Consider the following 6,470-nt stretch of genomic DNA (forward strand, 5'->3'; position numbering starts at 1 on the left):
ATCGGCACAAGAAATGGTAAAAAACCACCAACTTTTTTTGGTACTGGTAAAATTCGAGGTTGCTTCACTTTGTTTTTTCCACCTGCGATTTTCACAGCTATTCGTGCCCCTTTTAGAGCTGACTTAATAGCTGATGAGGTATCATTACCAGGAACAATAGATTTTTTTGCTGCTAGTACAATATTTCTTAATGGATGTGTTGCTTTATTTTTTCTTTTCTTCTTATTCTTAGATTTATTCTTTTTTTATTTTAAACCCATTCCCATCTTTGTTTTCATTTTCATAGCGTTAGTAATTGCCCCAGCTGTTGCTTTTTCACCAAATTTTGCGTCACTAGCGTGTACTCGACTCCAAGCTTTTTCAGCGAGTATTTTGTCTGCTGCGTGTCTATTCTCAACGTTATTTCTATTTTGAGAATAAGCAATATCGTGCTCTTTGCAAGCTTGATCTAGTGGATTGATACCAGGATCACCACGTGTCAATCGTTTTGATAATTTAGTTCCAGGTCCACAATACTGATAACCAGGAACATGCAATTCAATAGGCAATTTGTTAATAATTCTATTGAAAATGCCTCTTCCACGTTTGACAGATCTTTTTGAACTGATTGATTTTTTCTTTACACACATGTTAATAATAATAATCGTTTGACATTCTTTTGAAGACTGAAGGAGAAAATGTATAAAAGCAAGGTATTTATACCAGTCTGGGTCAGTTCATGTTGATGCTCCAAACTGGAATGTTGTTTTCTATTTTCTGCGCTTCTCCTCTTTGAAGATCTATCAGTGGTGAAGTTATGCAGCCAATACATAATCATTCTACGTGAACGTGTCAACCATTAGGTTATGCAGCCAATACATAAACAACCTATGTGTACGTACAAGCATTTCAACATCACCTTGTCACAGCAGCCTACGATAAACTGACCACGTATCTATTAAAACCCATGTATTTATACTTTTTACCTCAGTTCAGATCAAATGATGGAGTTTAAAACGCAAAATATAAAACTTCCTGTGACAGATTTTGATAATGTAACACATAAAAAGTCTGAAAGAAAGCGTCATGGAAATTTACTGCCAAATACCGTACGTGCAATTTTCTGTGGACCATCCAATTGTGGAAAAACAAATGCGTTACTCGCCTTACTTTTACATCCAAATGGACTTCGCTTTGAAAATGTCTACATCTTCTCAAAATCATTAAGTCAACCAAAATATAAATTTTTAGAGAAAACTCTTCAACTAGTTGATGGTATTGAGTACTTTCCATTTAAAGAACATGAGGAAGTTATTCAACCGAATGAAGCACAACCAAATTCTACAATTGTATTTGACGATGTTGCCTGTGATAAGCAAGACAGAATACGCGAATTTTTTTCTATGGGTCGCCATAGACTCATTGATTGTTTTTATTTGTGTCAAACTTATACACGAATTCCAAAACATTTAATTCGCGATAATGTGAATTTTTTGATAATTTTCAAGCAGGATGATTTAAATCTTAAGCACATATATGAAGATCATGTAAACACAGATATGTTGTATAACAAATTTCGAGAATTGTGTTCACATTGTTGGAACAGTGATAAATATGGTTTTGTTGTCATTGACAAGGATAGTGAATTAAATTGTGGTAGATACAGAAAAAGTTTTGATTGTTTTATAAAAATTTCTGATACTTAAAAGAATTTTTACATAGCCTCTTTGATTAGTAATACTTGAGATCTGACTCAATCAAGATGTCATCATCTTTGAGAATTCAACAAATTCACAAACAGAAAGATATAGCACAGCACTTAGCAAAAGCTAGCCAGGCAATTCGTCATAAACATAAATTGTTGAAATTAGATAAAGAGTTCTTTGAACAGGCACTAGGAGATACTTTTAAACCTATTGTTAATCCTTTGGAGAAACTGGTTGATGACATTGAAATACTTAAAACTGTGGACACAATTAAAAGAGAAAATATAAAAAATGAAACGAAAAAATAGATATTCTGACAATGATGATGATGACGTATAACAATTTATCAATTTTAAGAAAACAAATTACTGACACACTCCAATTAATTAGACGTTTAGAATTTAAGATTAATAAACAATTTTTTAGAAACTTTGAAGAAGACATATCAGATTTAAAAAATTCTGTGCGTATAAATTCTGATATTATTTCTCATTTAGAGAATAGAATTGATAAAATTCAGGGAAAGACAAAGTAGGATCTTAATTTTATTTACTTATCAAATGACTGCTGACTACAAGGTGTATTAGTGCAACAATGTCTCTCGATGTATTTGGACGTTCTTTTAAGAAAACTGATAATTCGATACGTGGACCTCCCGGTATTGGTTTCAAGGTTACATCTGAAGGACATTACGATATTGAATACAGACAATTACGGAATGTAGCAGAAGCATCAAGTAAAAGTGATGCAGTGAACTTGGAGTTAGTGCAAAATTTATTACAAAAAGTGGTACTTGATAATTTTAATATCATACAAAGTTTAAAAAAACAAATTGATGACACTGCCTATATGATTCAAAGTCTAGAATTGGAAATTAATAAAGAATTTTATAAAACTTTTCAACCAAATTATTTGGAACTAGATAGATTAGTGAATCTAAACACTGATAATATTTCGCAATTAGATAACAGAATATTAGCACTTGAAAAGAAAAATGAATGATGAAAAATTAGGTCTAGTTAAAGAACTGCACAGACCAGCTAGAAGAAATTATTCTAGACGAAAATTTGATATCCGTGCAATCGATGAAACGTGGCAAGCTGATCTTGTGGAAATGTTGCAATATTCTAAACAAAACAAGGGATTCAACTATATCTTAACTGTCATCGATAATTTTTGTAAATTTGCTTGGGCTGTTCCTGTTAAGAATAAAACTGGTGAAGATGTTACAGCTGCAATGAAGTCAGTGTTGAAACAAGGTCGTGTGCCCAAAAATTTACATGTGGATCAAGGAAAAGAATTCTACAATACACAATTTAAAAACCTCATGAAAAATTATAAAATAAATATGTTCTCTACGTTCAGTAATTTAAAAGCATCAATTTGTGAACGATTTAATCGTACTTTAAAAAATAAAATGTGGATGCAATTTAGTTTACAAGGTACTTATAAATGGTTGGATATTTTACAAGATTTAATTTCCTCTTATAATAATACTGTGCATCGTACTATTAAAATAAAACCAAAAAATTTAAGCAAAAAAAATGAACGTAAAATCTTATTCAATGTATATAAAAAATTTACTGTAAAGTCGTCTATTGTTAAAATAAAATTTAAAATTGGTGATAAGGTACGCATCAGTAAATTGAAACATATTTTTGAAAAAGGCTATACACCAAATTGGACAACAGAAGTCTTTACCATTTACCATGTAAATAATACTCAACCATCAACTTACCTGTTAAAAGATTATCAAAATAATCCTTTATCTGGTAGTTTTTATCAAGAAGAACTTTCTCCAGCCAATAATCCAGACATTTATTTAGTTGAAAAAGTAATTAAGAAACGAGGAAATAAATTGTTTGTAAAATGGTTAGGTTTTGAAAATTCTCACAATAGTTGGATAAATTCTATGTAAAGAAATTAATAAAATAAGAATTTATTTTTTTAACAACTTTATAAATGTGTTAACTTTTTTTTCCATATCCTCTTCCTTAAACCTAAAAATAATTTTTTAAAGCAAAAATAATAGAAGAAAGAATATAAAATTAGTTTCTTTTTTTTCACAATTTATTATTATTATTATTATTATTAAGAACACATCAGTACACTTTTTTTTCTTTTACATAATAGAATGTCCAATCATTTGCAGCGATGGTAGAATATATACAACTTGTTCACATAATTTTTTTAAATGAAATGTACAAAGATCAGAAAACAATCGAGCAATATTAACAGAATAATGATTTCTATTAACTAAAGCTCCTTTTATTAAACTAAAGTTTTTCTTGATACAATTTTCAACAGTTTTTACGTCCGGAGCAGTTTTTTTAAACACTATCTGTCCAAGAATTTGAATAATACTATATACACCATATTGCACTGATACAATTTCAGAATCCAATATACTTTGTTGAATACAGTCCATTAGATTTTTTAAAGTTTGAAACGTAGATGCACTAATTGAAAATGGTTGTGATGATGAATTATTACCCGTACGAAAAATTAATACCATACGATGACCCAAGTAAATAACAAATTTTATTATTAAATCACCCGTTTGAAAAATTCTCTGATCCATTTCTTGTTCGAAGAACTTCATCATTTCCGTGAAATAGCTTTGCATGAAATCCCATTCATCCAGTGATAAGGCTATGGTTGTTCGAGGATGGCTACTATTTAAATGTACTTGTAATGATAAATTTTTTAAATTGTCTGCAGCAATACCAACGACAACTTGCTTAGTAAAAGATGCACTCAAGTTATATGTTGTAGAAAGTATTAAATGATTTCGTTGTAAATAAGCCATTTTGCGTTTGATGATTGAAATTCAAAATGGTTATGCGTCAGGTGATGCTTGAAATTCAAAATGGTTATACTGACCACCCAAGTATTTGAAGTACACCTGTCCTTGTTCAATCTGCTGTTTCATGTCCTCAAAAACTTCACCTTCGTTGTCAAGAAAAACTTTTAAAATCCTTTGTGGTAAAAATATAATATATTGGTTATCAACCTCAATAATAACTTTTTGTCCATATCTTGTGTCAATAATTCTTAAATTTGAAACATGAAGCACTTCACCGACGTTCAATGATTTCATAGATTTAATTGGAAGCAACATTTTTGCTACATTGTTGATTTTATTGAAATCCATTTTTTTCTTCTTTTTCGATTAGTTTAAGTTTCCGTAAATTTTCAGTCACCAACTTAATATCTTGACGAAATTGTAGTAAATTATTAATTCTTTCAATACTTTTCAAAAGTCCACTCACTTTAACTTTCTTATGATCTTTGTTAACTAACATTGGTCACAGTCACAGGATGAATTACAACTGAAAATCTAATACTAAACTCGCGAAACTAATGCCTTATATCCCCACCCCTTCTTCACACGCAAAAAACACGTCTCAACACAAACAAATTTTTTTTTCATGAGTTAAAATAGTAATATATTATGTATATAACCCCCACCTCCACTCACTCCCTACCCACACCCAGAAAATATTTCTTGGAATTGATTTTTTAATTATTTTGAGAAAAAAAGGTAGTAAAATCAGTATTACACATAAACAGTAAATTTTTTGCGTTTACCCCCTCCCCTCCTCTCACATCGATGAAACTAAAATCATGTATTAACGTGTAATTTTTTTTAAGATCGTAAATTATTTGTCACATAAAAATAGGTTAAGAAACTCGGAAAATACCCCCCCTCCGCAAAACTTTGCACGTTAACCCACACCCATCATCAGAATTTTAAGACGATTATCCAATTTCTACAAAAATCACGTCTGAAATACAAATACATTCTTTTGACATCGTTAATTATATATGTCACATAAAAATAAGCCATAAATCATCTACAATACTCCACCTCTTCCAACCAACAATGGCACAAGTTTTAAAATATACACATTTTTTTGCAAATGACCCCCCCATCATACTATAAACCACCACCCACAATCTTGCTCATGACCCATGACCCCCTTCAAAAATTTGCACCCCGCACCCAGCATCAAAATTTCAAGATCAGATTCCAAGGTCAAATCTTACGCCCACACGTGCTCACACAGACACGCACTCACACGTACACACATCTCACACCGACACGCACTAATACCAGTTGGTCCAGAAGCCCCCCTGTATATCTACTGATGTACAGTCGCCAGAATATTATTTTTGAATCAAATTAAATAATTTTGATGCAACACATAAGTTTAATTCAATAGAAAATTATATTTGGAAAATTAGATATTCAAAATTTTTGGAAAAATGGGTTAGCAATAATAATAGTATAAGAAAAATTTAATAAGAAAATAAAAAATACGTATCTTTTTTTTGATACAGAATAAAAACAAAAAAAAATTTTGGACAATTTTAAGAGGTCGACTAATTATTAATTACAATGATTACAATGTTCTACAAATTAATTATACATACATAATTAATATTTACTTATGTTTTATTATTTTAATTTAATTATTAAAAGAAAAGATTTCTATTTAGTAAAATTGTATTATTAAAATCTTTATTTCAAATATTATACAATTATAAAATTTTATTTAAAATATGTTAAAAATTAATAATAAAATAATGTTCAAGAACTTTGTTTATAAAATAATGCTGGTAAATTTTCTTAATAATTGAAATAAATAATAATTTATCTGAAAAGAAGGATAATTTATACATAATACTTTGTACACTAGTTTGTCTAGTTAGAAATAATGTACTGATAATTTTTCCTTGTCCAAGTTGTTCAAAGTAATAGATATAGGGGCCAGTTAGTTT

This window comes from Leptopilina heterotoma, unplaced genomic scaffold (assembly GCF_015476425.1).
Source record: "Leptopilina heterotoma isolate Lh14 unplaced genomic scaffold, ASM1547642v1 Lhet_628, whole genome shotgun sequence".
NCBI classification, from domain to species: Eukaryota; Metazoa; Arthropoda; class Insecta; order Hymenoptera; family Figitidae; genus Leptopilina; species Leptopilina heterotoma.